The sequence below is a fragment of the Portunus trituberculatus genome, chromosome 49, assembly GCF_017591435.1.
Source record: "Portunus trituberculatus isolate SZX2019 chromosome 49, ASM1759143v1, whole genome shotgun sequence".
NCBI classification, from domain to species: Eukaryota; Metazoa; Arthropoda; class Malacostraca; order Decapoda; family Portunidae; genus Portunus; species Portunus trituberculatus.
In genome coordinates, this window is record NC_059303.1 from 20,549,984 (window position 1) to 20,567,521 (window position 17,538).

The 17,538-nt window shown below is 45.7% G+C and overlaps 1 protein-coding gene across 4 annotated transcripts in view; it reads right to left on the reverse strand.

Annotated features, from left to right (window-relative positions):
* LOC123499252 overlaps positions 1-16,923 on the reverse strand; it is a 65,784-nt gene extending 48,861 nt beyond the window's left edge. The window contains exon 1 of one of the 4 annotated variants that reach the window (XM_045247040.1): positions 16,758-16,923. The gene's annotated coding sequence lies outside the window, so the exon portion shown is untranslated. Of the gene's footprint in view, positions 1-15,291; positions 16,040-16,757 lie in introns of those variants that run through there. The other 3 variants (XM_045247041.1, XM_045247043.1, XM_045247044.1) reach the window with 3 other exon arrangements.
* Between the last annotated feature and the right edge of the window lie 615 nt (positions 16,924-17,538).

Consider the following 17,538-nt stretch of genomic DNA (forward strand, 5'->3'; position numbering starts at 1 on the left):
TTCTCTTTGTTTGTTTGCGTCTCTTCTTTTTTTTTCTTCTTCTTCTTCTTCTTCTATTTCCTCATTTCCTCCTCCTTCTCCTTCTGTCACTTGATTATGTAAATTCGTAGTTATATTTACTTTACTTTCTCTTCCTCCTTCTTGTCTCCACTTTCTGTTTGTCTGTTACCATTTCCTGTTTGCTCCTCCTCCTCCTCCTCCTCCTCCTCCTCCTCCTCCTCCTCCTCCTCCTCCTTCTTCTTCATGGTTACTTTTTGTTCTTTTCTGCTCTTCTTTCAGGTCTTATGTTTGTCTACGTGTCTTATTTCTTCTTCTTCCCTCCCCTCCTTCTTCTCCTCTATCACCTCTTCTTTTCTGTCTCCTTCTAATGACAGCAAAAACACGCCAAGAGAGAGAGAGAGAGAGAGAGAGAGAGAGAGAGAGAGAGAGAGAGAGAGAGAGAGAGAGAGAGAGAGAGAGAGAGAGATGCGGTATGTCAAAACTGCAGTGTGTGTGTGTGTGTGTGTGTGTGTGTGTGTGTGTGTGTGTGTGTGTGTGCATTCACGGTCGCCTGCCGGTCACCCGTGCAGCCAGCCTTGCCCATTAAGGAGCAAGCTCAGAGCTCATAAACCCATCTTCGGGTAGGACTGACACCACACCACACTCCACACACCAAGAAAGCGAGGCCACAGTCCCTCAAATTACATCCCGTACCTACTTGCTGCTTGGTGAACAGGGGCTACGCATTTAGAGGCTCCCCCATTTGCCTCGCCGCACCCACGACTAGAATCCGTGTGTGTGTGTGTGTGTGTGTGTGTGTGTGTGTGTGTGTGTGTGTGTGTGTGTGTGTGTGTGTGTGTGTGTGTGTGTGTGTTTGTGTGTGTGTGATGAAGATGCTATGTCATGCAACAAATTTGGGTCGATTTACTTAACAAATTTTTGAGCTTCTCCTCCTCCTGCATCTCCTCCTTTTCTTCTTTATCTTCTTCTTCTTCTTCTTCTTCTTCTTCTTTATCTTCTTCTTCTTCTTCTCAAGGTTAAAAAAAAGAGTAGGAAGGACAGGGTGACAGGGTGAATTATAGGATAGAGTGGCAGGTTAGCAAGGGAGATACACGGGAACAGGATGACGGAAGGGGAGGAAAACAAGGAAGGAAGTACAGGGTGACAGGGTGAAATATAAGGTAGTGGCAGGATAGAGCGGCAGGGTGAGAGGGGAGAGGAACAAGATTCTATGTCTGTTAGAGAGAATTAAGGTTTTATTCAATTACAAATGTTCCCTTAACTTTTTTCCTCTCCCTTAATTTTCATTGTCCCTTCCTGTTCCTAATTCTCTTTCCTCCTTTTCTTATTCTTTCTCTCCTCCTTCTCCTTTTCCTATTCTCCTCCTCTTCCTCCTATTCGTTCTGTTTCCTTTTGCTCCTTCTCCATTTCCTAATTCATTTCTATTCATATCTATTCTTTATTTTTTCTCTCCTTCTTTCTCTTTTTTCATTCTTCTTATTTCGTTCTCGTTCATTCTTTTGTTATTTGTTTCCTTCTTTATGTCATTGTCTATATTTTCATTTTCTTATCTTCATATTATTTTCTTTCTTTTCCTATTCCTCCTCCTCCTCCTCCTCCTCCTCCTCCTCCTCCTCCTCTTCCTTCACTCTCATTATCTCCTCCTCACGCAGTCCCTCCATCCCTCCATCATATTATCCTCTCCACTTCTCCCTCCACCCTTCCACCTTCATCCTATTTCACAACGTTTAATCCTCCTCCTCCTCCTCCTCCTCCTCCTCCTCATTTTTTCCTTGTTCTTGTTATTCTTCATCATCTTTTTCCCTCCTACTCCACCTCCTCCACCTCCTACACCGGGCATATTCATAGTAAGACATCCATACTTCCTTCTTTCGTCCACTTATTCATCACCACCACCACCACCACCACCACCACCATCACCACCGCCCTAACCACCGCCGCTTCCTCTCTTATTACGCATTTCATAACAGAAGCACAGCCATCACAATCACTACCATCAGAGAGAGAGAGAGAGAGAGAGAGAGAGAGAGAGAGAGAACCTTGCCTTTTTTTTCACTTACTTCATTTTTCTTTCGTTCTTTCATTCACTCATTTTTTCATTCATTCGTTCAATTGTTCCCTCGTTCCTTCATTTATGCATTCGTTCCCCCCTGTTCCTTCCTTCTCTCCCTCCTTCGTTCCCTTGTTCTTTCGTTCTACTAACAAAAAAAAAAAAACAACCTTTAGTTATATTTTACCTCTTCCACGAACACCAATAAACTCAGACCCATAGGAAAGAAAATGCAACGGCAACAAAGTCAAAACGCCGCAGGTTCCACAAAAAGACAGGAATGTTTCACCCAATACAGTGTGCGAGTCTGCCCAGTGAGTGTTGCCAGGTCCGCGTGTCCTGTCCTTGCACAATCACTACGCCAGGTTGCGGACTGAGTTAGAGGCTAGAGTAGAAATGAAAGGGAGGATTTATGTTCATTGGTGTCACGGGGAGTCATGCAGTTAACTCTTCGACTATAAAAGATTGTTAGTTTGAATAGAATTTTGTGAAGTTGAAGTTTTTATTCTTTTTTCTAGTATTCCTTTTGGTAATTTCCTTGTGGTTCCTTTTTGCATTCTTTCTTTCTCCTTTCTTTCCGTTTCTTCCTCTTCTTTCAATCAATAATTCTTTTTCTTTGCATGTTCCCTTTTTTTTTTTTCTCCCTCTCCTTCCCTGCTCCTTTCTTCTTCCTTTGGTTGTCAATGCTATTTTTCTTCTCACGGTTCCCTTTCTATCTCTCTTTCTCCTTCTCTTTTTTCTTCTCTCCTCTTACTCCTTCCCTTCCTTCCTCTCCTTCCTCCTTCTCCTTCTTCCTTCCTCAGCATCTCTCCTTCATCTCGTTTACTCTTCCCTCTACCTGTGTTGTTTGTCTCACTTTCTCCGCTGTTTAATCTCTCTCTCTCTCTCTTTGTCACCTTTCACAGTTTACCTTTCCATCTCAATTATCAAAACTTTCCGTGCCTCATTTCCTCTCTTACGTAAGATTAACTCTCTCTCTCTCTCTCTCTCTCTCTCTCTCTCTCTCTCTGCGTAACCGTGGTAAGGACAACACTGTATGAAACCTGCGGTGAGAGGTGACGGTTTCTCCTCTTTCCTTCTCCTCCTTCTCCTCCTCCTCCTCCTCCTCCTCCTCCTCCTCCTCCTCCTCCTCCTCCTCCTCCAACCTTCCTTTTAAGTTCTCTCCTCCCTATCCTTCTTCGACTCCCTCGCTCTTCTTCTTCTTCTTCTTCTATTCTTCTTCCTCCTCTCCCCTCACTATGCTCCTTCTTCTTCATCATCATTTCATTTACTCTCCCCAGTCCTCTTAATTCGTCTTTTTCTTCCATTATCCATTCCCTCCTCTTCCTCTTTCTTATCTCTTGCCTCCTTTGCCGTCTTCTCTATTTGATCCTCCTTTCTCTTAATTCTCCTCCACCTCTTCCTCTTCCTTATCCTACTTTTCATCTTCTCCCTGCTTTTGCTTCACAGTTTCGTAATCAAAAAGAGTTCTGCTATTTATCATCCTTTCTTCTCCTCCTCCTCTTCTATAATTTATCATACCCCTGCCAATATTCCTCTTTAGCGTCCCTGCCAAACGTTTTACCCTTTCAAACCCTGCCATCTTGATCTATCCTAACTTAACTTAACCTAACCTAACCTAACCTAACCTAACCTAACCTGACTTCACAACATGGCCTAACCAAATTCAACTTAACAAAACCTAACCCAACTTGACCTAATCTATTTTAATCTAACTGAACTTCACTTAACCCTGCTTTTACCCTTTCAGCGGCGCCATATGACCCTGTTACTGCGGCGCTTCAGACTCAATCAATCAGTCAATCAGTCGGTCAGTCAGTTAGTCTGTCAATCATTTTTATCACTTTGTTCCTACTTATCTCGTCCTTTCCTGCTGTACTTGACTCTCTCTCTCTCTCTCTCTCTCTCTCTCTCTCTCTCTCTCTCTCTCTCTCTCTCTCTCTCTCTCTCTCTCTCTGGTCCTGTCGGGCTCAATTCGTTTCCTTGTCACGTTTCTGTCTCTTCCCTCTCTCTCTCTCTCTCTCCCTCTCCCTCCTTCGTCGCCTCGCCTCTGAACGGTTCTCCTTGTTAGGGTAGGTGTGGCTGTCTTGCTTAACGTGTGTGTGTGTGTGTGTGTGTAGTAGTAGTAGTGGTAGTGGTAGTGGTGGTGGTGGTGGTGGTGGTGGTAGTTTTTGTTGTTGCTAGTATTACTATGCATGACATCAACACTATCACCACCAACACTAACTGTACTATCGTCTATACTCTATGAACTAATCTCTCTCTCTCTCTCTCTCTCTCATTTAGTTTTTCCCTTTCCCTTCAAGGTTTCGGGTTCACAAGCAATCATCGACATAGCATTGCGGTGATTCAACGAAGCACTACGACTCTCCAATCACTCAACACTCGGTTCGAATCCCGCTGGAGGTCTTGGTGGGTGCAGGAGGTCAATTATTGCGTCGTTACCTCGTTATCATTACCAACTAACAAGCAGTGACCTCAGCGGCTTCCTTCCTTCGTTCCTGAGTCATCAACACCATTACCACCCTCGCCTTCACCTCTCCGTCATCACTTTCACTGCTTCTAGTAATCGTAATGTGCGAAGGTATTTCTCGTCATTACCTTCTGTCACTTTCTCCTTCATAATCCAATGCATATTAGTTCCCCTGATAGATGTTCGATAAGAGTTAGAAATATATAAGAAATGAAAGCTGCAGGAAGCAAAAAGGTGTATACGTGGCAGTTCTTGTATTAATCTTTTCAGTACCAGGATGCATTTTCATATTCATTCTGCTTACTATTTGGCGATTTTATATAGATTCAGAAACTTATGTAAGGATTAAAATAGTGACAACTTTGGCCATCAATCTTCTGACCTTCATAGACCCTTCCTAATGTTAACAAAATCGTCCAATCATAACCAAAAATCGAGGTAAAAATGCATGTCAGTATTAAAGGGGTTAAATATGCCTTCTTACTCATACTAATAATTTTCATGTATAAATATATCTTTCCCTCTTGAGTTTCCGCGATTATATTCGGTAAGAGTATAAGAAAATACGGGAAGTTTCAGGAATCCATGAGGCCTACCCGTGGCAAACCCTGTATAAAACATACTTACGTATTACGACTATCAATCCCCATTCATAAAATTGTCAAGCCTTCTACTAAAAGTTCCCTATTAAGTCGGCACCAGTAGCTTCATCACCGAGTCCGCTATACACTCATCTACTATTCTATTTGAAAACCACAATATTAGTAACTTTATCCTCCTTACGTCTCATTCAAAATGTAAAGTTTCTCGTCTCGTCACTTTCCTTGCTCTCAGCTGTCTGAATTCTTAAACATTTCACCGTCCTGTTTAACTACACACTCTAGTGGTAGTGCTGTAGTTTTCAAGAATACTTTTTCTATGATTCCAGTGACAATTATGGGGCCGCCGTGGTACAGTGGAACCATGCGTGCTTTGGGGTCCTGGGGGTCTCAAACGCACGTGTTCGAATCCTGTCCATGGTCCGAGTGCAGGTTGGGCTTCCTCACTCGGGGCAAGGGTTTCCTAGCGGGTGGGCTTTGAGATAGGAGGTACCCCAAAAAAAGTATCCCCTTTAGCCTATAATTTCACGTGAAAAACCCACATGGTATAAAAAAAAATCAAAGAACGAATCCACATAATAAACTGAGATACAAAACAAAGACACCATGAAAAAAAAAAAACTAATGATGTCTATAAGTTTTGGTAATACTCTTTATAAATTCCAAGGCGCCCTCTAACAAAGGTTCATCTGATTCAATATGCAACAGAGTCTCCTCCCTCGTCTGTCTCCTTCCACTCAAAGGACTGAATTCTTAAACATCTCACCGTCTAGTGCAACTCAATTTTTCAGGCTCTAAAGGAAGTTGCTGATGATTTCTGTAGCATTTTCATGATTCTAGCGGTAGTTTAACAATCACTCTACATCATCAAGAGAAAAATCATCCAGTCACGTTTGTGTGCTTTAAAAATTGTTCTCATCAGATTGCAAAGCGTTTTCAGTTACAGGCAATCTTGTCACTTCTTCACGATGCTCCATCACTCATGTCAATCTCCTCACTTCTTCACCCCTAAGACAACTTTCATCAAGCACACATCAGCTGTAACGCCATCACTGTCTTACTCGTCACAGCACCCACCGTCACCCTCCATATGGACACTTACCTACTGAGAGGGTCTTCAACAGGGACTTCTGACTAATGATAGGATTGATTTGATTTGATCAATTTATTACACCTTGGCGTCAGTCAAAAATATGAACATGTAACACACACACACACACACACACACACACACACACACACACACACACACACACACACACACACACACACACACACACACACACACACACACACACACACACACACACACACACACACACACACACACACACACACTAATAATAGGAGAACTTCTAACTGTTAATAAGGAAACTTCTAACTACTAATAGGGGAACTTCTAACTACTAATAGCGGAACTTCTAACTATTAATAGGGGAACTGAGTGGAAAAGGTACGCTAAGGTTCCATTTTTGTTCCTCGCGTTTACTAATTATCATCATCGCCATTATTAGTCTTTACAATTCCACGACAGAACAAAAGTAAATGTGCTTATATACTCCCCTTCCCTCCCTCCTCTCTCTCTCTCTCTCTCTCTCTCTCTCTCTCTCTCTCTCTCTCGCTTTGTCAACCATAATTTCAATCCTTCAAGTGATTTACTTCGTCTACATTCTGTGAAATTGGAAAATAATGAAACAATATACAACTCCACTCTATTAATTCAACGAGAAATGAAACAACGAGTAAAAAGAACGACATGTAAAAAAAATATCATTCATTCTCTTCATAAAAAAAAAAAAAATACATATAGATTCGCTCGACGAGGAGAGAACATTGAGTCACGAAAGGATATTATTATTGTATTATTATCATTATTCGTGTTGTTGTTTATTCCAGCTCGCTTATCAATAGTTGAGGATTAATGGGAGTGCAATTAATGGGAGTGATTTGCTGCTGCTCTCCCTTCGCCAGGTGTCAAAACGTGATGAGTGGAGCGTGCAGGTTAATTGGTTACCTGGTGGTGGTGGTGGTGGTGGTGGCAATAGTAGTAGTAGTAGTAGTAGTAGTAGTAGTAGTAGTAGTAGTAGTAGTAGTAGTAGTGGTAATGGTGGTGGTGGTGGTGGTGGTGGTGGTGGTGGTGGTGGTAGATGCTTGTATTGTTGTTGTGTAGCCATAATAATAACAGTAGTAGTAGTAGTAGTAGTAGTAGTAGTAGTAGTAGTAGTAGTAGTAGTAGTAGTAGTAGTAGTAGTAGTAGTAGTAGCAGTAGTAGTAGTAGTGAAAATTAACTGCTGTTACCCACACCTCCACCACAAACCACATCATGCGTCATGCACCACCACCACCACCACCACCACCACCACCACCACCACCCAATCATCCTCGCTATTTTAAGACGACGAGGCCCAATCACAGCATCCCTTCACTGACAAATACTCCGAACTGCCTTTGTGACTGACTGACTGACTGACTGACTGACTGACTGACTGAGTGAAAGGAGTGATTGACTGATTGGATGACTGATTTAGTGACTGATTATATAAAGGAGTGACTGACTATAACTGAGAGAACTGTTTACCTTTCTTCTTTCCTTCTTTCTGATTGATTAACTGACAGACTGATAATACGATACACTAACTGACTGATCAACTTTCTCTCCTCTCTCTCTCTCTCTCTCTCTCTCTCTCTCTCTCTCTCTCTCTCTCTCTCTCTCTCTCTCTCTCTCTCTCTCTCTCTCTCTCTTCTTACCAGTAAAGTTAGCAGAACACTCCTCATTAAATCTAATTATGAGGTCATTTGCATCACTTTCGAACACAAGAATTCCCACTGGAACATAATTATCTTGTTACCTGCCACACACACACACACACACACACACACACACACACACACACACACACACACACACACACACACAGATGGGAAGAAAAGGAATAGATGAGTTAAGGAGAGAGAGAGAGAGAGAGAGAGAGAGAGAGAAGCAGGAAACAGGAAGGAGGTAAGACTGAGAAGAACGGGGCGAGGGGAAAGGTGGGATGGGGCGGGGCTGGGCGGGGCGGGGAGAAGCTGGGCGGGCAGAGGACCGGCGGGGCAGGAGAGGTTGGGCGGGGAGAGGAGAGGCTGGGCGGGGAGAGGAGAGGCTGGGCGGGGAGAGGAGAGACCAGGAATGCTTACACTTGCTTCTGTCATGTCTCAAGTTACGCCCACGACCACACTCAACCACGCCCACGTCACCTGCATACCCTCACCTCACCCGCCCTCCTTTCAACCTTCACCTCACCACGCCCATCTCTCTCTCTGCTTCCTTATCCCATCCAACCTTTTACAACCCCACGCCCTCATCACGCCCGCGCCTCCACACCCTCACGTCAGCCCGCCTACTTCACTAAGAACAGTCATCAATTACTGAGGGATAGATAAATAGATAGATATACATAAATTTATAGATAGATAGATAGATAGATAGATAGATAGATAGACAGATAGATATAGATAGATTGACAGACAGACGGGAAACAGGGAGCTGCAAGCGGGAAGATGACGAGGAGGGAAGCTGCATCAAGTTCTTCTCGTCGTCTTCCTCCTCCTCCTCCTCCTCCTCCTCCTCCTCCTCCTCAACACCTCCCTCCACCGCAACACAAACCACAACCTGGCCTTGCTGTGGTTTGTGGAGAGAGAGAGAGAGAGAAAGAGAGAGAGAGAGAGAGAGAGAGAGAGAGAGAGAGAGAGAGAGAGAGAGAGAGAGAGAGAGAGAGAGAGAGAGAGAGAGAGAGAGAGAGAGAGAGAGAGAGAGAAAGAGAAAGACAAAGAGTAGGAAAAGAAAGGCTATCTGCATAAAAAATCGTGAAGGAAAACACACACACACACACACACACACACACACACACACACACACACACACACACACACGTAAGCAGCCTCCGTATCAGTGCTAATATAATGCATCAGTTAACAATCAATCAAGTAATAAGTGGGAGTGAGGGTGGGGGGTTAACTGGTTAGTGTGGCCTTGTGCTTGACTGGCGTGGGTAAAAAAAAAAAATGGGCTCCTTCCTTTAAAGCCTACAACACCTGGCGGCCTGCGAGGGAAGTGGAGACAGGAGGGTGGGGGGACAAGAGGGCGTCCGAACATAGAGAGATGAACGTGGAGATAAGAATTCGCCTTTGATTAGTGTGGAGGATTCGATTTTGCTTCCCGTTTCGAGTCTTACGTGAATGTTCAGTGATTTTTCTTGAAGGGAGGGAGGGAAGGAGGGAAGGAGGGAAGGGAGAGGGTGGAAGAGAAGGAGAAAAGGAGAGAAGAAGAATGTATGAGAATAAAAAATCAGAAACCGGAAGAACTAAGTGTGGAAGAGCAGAGAGAGAGAGAGAGAGAGAGAGAGAGAGAGAGAGAGAGATGAGAGACCTTGTCCTTGTCTTTTCTTATACTGTGAGATGTGTGTGTGTGTGTGTGTGTGTGTGTGTGTGTGTGTGTGTGTGTGTGTGTGTGTGTGTGTGTGTGTGTGTGTGTGTGTGTGTGTGTGTGTGTGTGTGTGTGTGTGTGTGAACGTGTGCGAGTGTGCGCTGACTAAGAGCGTCGCAAGCAAGTTTCACAACTGAGTTTATAAAATTATTGACAGCTAGAGAGGAGGAGGAGGAGGAGGAGGAGGAGGAGGAGGAGGTGAAGAAAGCACGCGGGAAATGTGTGGGAGTATTGTAAGAAGGAGAAAGATAGGAGGAGAGAGGAGAGAAGGAGGGGAGATGAGAGAGAGAAAAATGAGAGGAGAGAAGGAAGGAAGGTAGAGAAAGCCAGAACAGGAAGAAGAAAGAGAAGAGTGAAGGAGGGACGCCACTAAACTGTTACTCAATGACATACAAAACTATTCCTTCACTAACACATGCAAAACAAAAAAAGAGGAAAACAAAAGAGAAAATCCCAATTGTCTTCTTTCTAAATGTCACAATGGAGGTGATCACGATGTTTCCGTCTTCCTCTAATGTCAATTCCTTAAACGTCTCTCTCTCTCTCTCTCTCTCTCTCTCTCTCTGAACTAAAACGTAGGAAGTAAAATTTTTCCAGTTATTTAATCAATTGACAAGCTTCCTTGCTTTCTAATGTACTTGTCTTTCATGTCTCTCTCTCTCTCTCTCTCTCTCTCTCTCTCTCTCTCTCTCTCTCTCTCTCTCTTTAACTGGAATGTAAAAAGTAATAACAGCAATATAAATAATTTGAATACTTAATCATAGGAAATTTTCTTGTTATTCATTTCTATTCTCTAAATCTCTCCTTTCCTATTTTCCACTCTCTCTCTCTCTCTCTCTCTCTCTCTCTCTCTCTCTCTCTCTCTCTCTCTCTCATGTCACGTCAACGTCTAGTCAGCGGTCGCCCCTCCCACCCTCGTCCTGAGCCAGTAGCGGCTTCGTCAGCACCACCAGCAGCAGCGCGGCGCCTTCTGGGAGGATGCTGCGTCCTGCTCCTTCCTGCCAGCATCACTCCGACACGGCGCGCTTACACTTCGAACCATAGACACTGGAACACTTTAGCACCGCATCTCCTCGAACCTTTGAAAACCCTGCTAATCATTTCTGTGATCCTTGAAAATAGTCATAGTTAGAGATAGTGTTTCAAAATATAGGCATTTGCGTCTCTCTCTCTCTCTCTCTCTCTCTCTCTCTCTCTCTGGGTTTGTGTAAGTCACTCGCTGCCCTTTGTATAAACAAGCCCGCCAAGATTACACCACATCCCTTCCCCTGATAACACGAAACAGCCGCCGCGATGACTTACTCGCCGCTTTACGTGGAAAGAGAGAGAGAGAGAGAGAGAGAGAGAGAGAGAGAGAGAGAGAGAGAGAGAGAGAGAGAGAGCGCCAACCAACCGACCGACCGACTGACACACACACACAAACAGACAAGCCAAGGAAACCAGGCACTCAACATGCAAAAACGTAGCCAGTTCTCAAACGACTGGAGAGAAAAACAGGAAACCGGTGGCGGGGAAATAAACCCACGTCCTCGCCCCTGCCAGGAAGACCTTTGAAGCCTGGCCGAGAGCTGCGTCGCTCCGCCAAGAGAAGCGAGGCGGCACAAAAGCAACACGAACCCTGGAATCCACCTTGAGTTCCGAGTGAAAATTGGTTGGCGAGAGAGAAGGCCGCCGCTACATGCCTGAGTCACCCCCGCGCGGACTAACGGTACGCCTCCCTGCACCGCTGCCTGTGTGCTGCTTAACACTAGGTCAGGGCCGCCGCGTCACTTCAAGCACCGCCCAGACACCCGAAAAAGGGACAAAAGGGGACATCACGAGGGTCTGAGGTAAAGTCAGGCTGAACAATGCATTACAATCTTCGTCCCACCAGCGACTCAGCCTTATCAGATTGTCTTCTATTAGTGCCACCCTCACCACGCCCACTTAACGCCACACCCACTTATCATTTATCACCAGTACCTTTTACTAATACTACCGACGTCGGAACCCCACCCACGCCCAGTCAGCAATCCATCAACGCCTCTTTCACTAAACTAAACCTTCGCCAGTACATCACCCACGCTTATTCTACTCCTCACCAAAGCTTTCCTCCCTCACCAATGGCATCCCAGTACCTCAGCCGTCCATCTGGCATTGGTAACTGCTAGTCAGACGTCTCACTCCGGCAGTGCCAACGAGACCGACACGGCACTGCGCCATCCCTCCCCCGCCCAGACGTAAACAAACGCTGTGGGTGTGCGGGCGAGTCCTAATGTCTGGCCCCGATTTAAGAAAGGCTTAAAAGATGATAAAATGGGTTCTCAAATGTGTTTCTTCTGCTAATGATGTAGAAGTCTTGATAATTGCACTAGAAACGTAAAAATATGCTTAATGTGACTTCAACGAGAGCCTTGGGAAAGTAGTGTGGCTATGGACATATTCTGAAACACTCATGGTTGCACCTCCACTACGTAAAAGACTCCAGTTAAGCTATACTGGATTTTAGTCACAGATTAACACTATTTCCACATTATTAGCAGTCTTGAAAACCGGCTTATCATTTCTGTGGCTTTGAAAAATAGTCATGTGAGAGAGAGAGAGAGAGAGAGAGAGAGAGAGAGAGAGAGAGAGAGAGAGAGAGAGAGAGAGAGCAAAGCCTTAAGACCATATTCTAAAACACTTCTACGCTACACCACCACGATTTCTAAAAGACTCTAATTGAAGCTACACGGGTTTTTAAGTGTGTGTTTACGGTTCTCATGGCGATTTCTACACTATTAAGAGAAGAAAAAGCCTTGGGAACCCTTGTAATCATCTCTGTGGCCTTGGAAAACAGTCTTGGTGGGAGCGCAAAGCGTTTCTGAACACAGCCTGGCTATATAAAGAATCGCCAATACAGGTTATCTAATAATTAACTTGGCGCCACAGAAGGGAGGAGCGTATCAGCAAACCAGCAAGGGATAAAAGGTCTGGCCAATAAAGGCGGCCCCGTACATGTTAATAGGCCGTGTTTAGCGACCTTCCCTCTCTCCCTCTCTGTCTGTCTCCCTGTACATGTCCCTGTCCCTCCCTCCTCTCACTCTTAGCCAAGGAAAAATTTTTAACACCGCGCTAATTTGCCTTTGAAGTGACAGAAGACGATAAACAGGACAGGTTTAGCGGGTTTCATACATGGACACACACACACACACACACAAGACGTGAAGAAAAAGTATAACATGTCTCCATTCATGTCTAGTTAGCAATTAAACAACAATTTCCTGAGATGATTCATAGGATGTAGGAGGAGGAGGAGGAGGAGGAGGAGGAGGAGGCTCAAAAAGAAGTTGAATAAATCTCGTAAATCGGCGAAGAAAAATGGAGGAAGAACAAATGGAGTTAGTTAAAAGAGGAGGAGGAGGAGGAGGAGGAGGAGGAGGAGGAGGAGGAGGAGGAGGAGGAGGAGGAGGAGGAGGAGAAAGAGGAGGAGGAGGAGGAGGAAGAGGAGGAAAACAGATAGAGGAAGACAAGAAAGGAAGCAGATGGAAGAGAATAACAAAACAAAGGATAGTGAGGGGGAAGGAGAAGGAAGAGGCAAGGGAGAGGAACAAAGGTAGAAGCAAGGAAGAGATGATGAAGATAGATTAAGACGAAGAAGAGGAAGAGGGAAGATGAGACTTATGGAAGCAGACGGAGGAAGTGAGGAGAGGAAACATTTAAAGAGCAGGAGGAGGAGGAGGAGGAGGAGGAGGAGGAGGAGGAGGAGGAGGAGGAGGAGGAGGAGGAGGAGGGAGAATGTCAAAGTGGACGGTGGTGAGAGGGAAAGTGAGTGAGGAAGTAAACGATGTGGAGAAGAGAAAGAATGTACGGAGGAGGAGGAGGAGGAGGAGGAGGAGGAGGAGGAAGAGGAGGAGGGCGTCACCAGAGAAAGCTTGTCTCCTTACAAACACCTCAACATTTAAACAATGGTCGGAGGTGAGCCTGAAAACACTCACACACACACACACACACACACACACACACACACACACACACACACACACACACACACACACACACACATGAGGATAAACTCACAAAAAAGGAAGTTACGATAAAAAATGATGTTATGAAAAGCTAAAATAGAAGAGTAGGAAACTTTCTCTCTCTCTCTCTCTCTCTCTCTCTCTCTCTCTCTCTCTCTTCACCTTTGACCCTCAAGTCCCGCTCCCTAGAACCTCTTAATGAGTCAGATTGCTCGAATAAAACTCAATTACTTACAATGAAGACAAACACAAGCAAGAAATTTACTACTACCATTATTGTTACGACCACCACCATCACCACCACCACAACCACCACCACCACCACCACCACAACCACCACGACTACCACCACCACACCCTTGCTTTGTGCTGTGGTGGTGGTGGTGTAATGGTGGTGATGGTGATGTATCCTGTGCCGCAATGGAGAGGATGATGACAGTAAGGATGTTTTCTATGGTGATGGTGATTGTGGTGGTGACTGGAGCGATAGTGGTGGTGGCGGTGGTGGCGACGCGGGCATCACCAGACACAGGGAAGCTAAATCCGTGCCCGACCGCGCCCACCACTGACAGTCACACACACACACGCACGCACGCACACACACACACACACACACATACATACAGGATGGCGCCTCGTGTAAGCCTCCTGCCCCGCCCACACACGCCCTGCCTCGCCTCACCCTCCGCCTGCCTCACGCCCTCACAAAGAAAGTCACCGCGGTGTGAGAGAGGGACAGACGAGGTGGTGGTGGTGATGTTGGTGGTGGTAATTGTGTTTTTTTTTTTATTGTTCTCCTTGTTGTTGTTGTTTTTATTGTTGCTATCCTTGTTGTTGGTATGGCTGGCTTTTGTTATTCTCATTATCTGTTGTTGTTTTTGTTGTTGTTGATATTGTTGTTGTTGTTTCCATTGCAGTTACAATTATTATCATTTATCTCGTTGTTGCTGTTGTTATGCAGTAATTCAATGAAAGGTAATGACCGTGGCTTACGTATATTTACATCCCAATTGTCTATGCTTGCACTGAAGGTCACCAAATAACACTACACCTTTATCAAACACACACACACACACACACACACACACACACACACACACACACACACACACACACAGTGGCCTGGAGACATTAAATCACACATTACTCCTTGAAACACGAGAGGCATAGCGGCTTATACTGAAGGCGACGCAGCAGCAACAGAAGGAGCAGCAGGCAATCCTCACAGCAGTGTCGAGGCGGCGGCACACACCCTCATCCTTAACACTGCACAACTGGAGCTTGGACCGTCACATGGAGCACACAAACACACGGACACACGCACATAAACAGAACAGCACTTTTTCCAAGGGTGTCCAGGCGTCACACACTCATGTTTGATACGCTCATACTCTGAATATTCTGTCTGCATCTTCACTATTTTCAAAAGCCTGTAGTTGAAGTGTCACTTGCTTTTAAGGGCGTTTCCGCGTTCCTAGTGACGCATTAACAAAATTTCTTCGTTATTAACCTGAGAAACACTCATGACAACCTTGCTAATCGTCTCTGTGGCCTTTGAAAATAGCCAGTGTGAGTGAGCGGAGCGTTTCTGAATACGACCCACAAACACACCCCGTCACACACAAACATTCCACCGTCACAATCACGTCACTCCGCCGCGCCGCACATGCAAGTGACACCAGCTCGCGCACGCTCAACGGGAAGCAGGCAACCCGGCACACCTCATGGCACGTATCAGCACGGCCACCTCAGGGAGACTGGCTGGACTCGCGCCGCGCAACTCAGCCCCGCCGCGGATTCACTCCTGGTTCACTGCGGCCATGAGTGTGAGGCAGCGGGCGACGGGTGGTGGGCGGCGGCCTTAGCGTGAGTCACCTGGCCACAGCGGCAACCCTTCCAGAGCCTCCTGCCGGCACGCAACGCACGTACCACTGCTACTCACGCGAAACAGCATCACAGCATTACAGTAGCACCACAGCATCACAGCGCCGCCACAGCACTAAGAACTCATACGCATCATAATAAACACTATCACCGAATCACCACAATGTTCTGTTGCTTCACACGTCGTAGCATCACAGCATCACAGCTCCACAACATCACTCTCTCCACATCTAAACACGTACAATACTACCACAGCATCACATCGCCACAGCAGCACATTACTTCAACACCACATACTCATAGCAATATCACGGAGCCACAACACCATAACATCGCACGCACCAGTCGCAGCAGTGTCATCACAACACCACACACCGCTAATCCAATACCACATTACATCACTACGCACGCACAGCATCACACGCACAACACATCACCATTCACCACACGCGCCAAGAATGACAACACCATAAATCACCACCATAGCAATACCACAACACCGCAATTCACAGCAGCACCACAGCACAACATAACAGTATAACAACACCACCTTTTTAAACCCATCACACATCACAAGTCGTAACATCAGAACACACACACACACACACACACACACACACACACACACACACACACACACACACACACGTGCTAGCCCCCGCAAATTAAACACACCATCGTAAACTTCATCCTGCGAGACAATAAACACCAGCACAACACCACCACACCACCACAACCTGCACCACCGCATGGGAACGAGAGAGGCGCCTTTGACCTGCCTTCCCTTAGTGTGCGTGTGGCCTTCCTCCGTGACCTGTTTCTAGAAAGCGTGGCAAGGTCGTTTCGGGGAGCGAGTTAGCAGGGAACGCGCGCAGGTCACTGACACAGCACAACACAACAACGAGGAGTGTGAATACAAAGTCCCCGCCTCGTTGAATATACGCGAAACACTGACGCAATATTGGATCGTATTCTGAACACTTCTCCGCCACACCTCCATTACTTTCAGAAGGTTCTAGTTGAAGTTATAGGGGATTTTAAGGTTGATTTTGCGATTCCAGCGACAGTTTGATAGGTTTCGGTATTACTAACAGAGGAAACACTCATGAGATCCTGGATTGATAATCTCTTTGACCTTTGCAAATAGATTAACAAGACTTATATATCATGACAGACACTGATAATAATTTCCGTAACTTTTGCAAATAGTAATGGTGAGAGAGCGAAGCGTTTCAGAATACCCTCCAATATTTGAAGCATTGGTGGAGTCTTCGCAAAGCACCCACACTCGCCAACCACACACCGAATAGAGGATCGCGAACCACTGAATACCCTGCAGCGCCTGTGTGTCTTCCTGGTCAGCGCGAGGCACCAGGCACCCAGTCACCAGCGTCGCGCGCGGCTCACTGAGGCGCGGCACTCCAGGGGCAGCGGCGGGCAGCGGGCACCCCACACCGCTGACACCAACCATCCCCTCTCCTCCTCCCATACTCCCTCTCCTTTCCTCCCTTCTCTTCTCTCTTCATCCTCTCTCTCTCTCTCTCTCTCTCTCTCTCTCTCTCTGTTTCTTTACTCGTTCTTACTCTCATCTCTTTCGCCGCATTCGCTTCCCTTATATTCCATTTTCTTTCCTTCATCCTCTCTTCTGCCTTTCTCTTTCCTCTCTCTCTCTCTCTCTCTCTCTCTCTCTCTCTCTCTCTCTCTCTCTCTCTCTCTCTCTCTCTCTTCTCGTATTCTCTTTCGTTTGGTATTGTACGTTTATCTTCTCTTCCTTTCACGATATTTCCTTTCCTTTTCCTTTTCCTCCTCTCCCTTTTTTTTCTCTCCCTCTTCCCTTTTTCCTCGATTCTTTCCTCCTCTCTCCTTTCTCTCGTATTCTCTTTCCCCTCGCTTTTCTTTTCCATCTCTCTTCCCTTCTCCTTTGACTCTTCCCCCTGTTATTTCTGTCCTTTTATTCTTTGTTGTTGTTTCGTTTCTCTCCTCTTCCTCTTCATCTTTTCTCCAGTCTCCGCCTTTTCCTTCCTTCTCCTCATCTTTTTCTTCTCTCATTATTCTCTTTCGTAAAATAGACTAGTTTTCTTTCA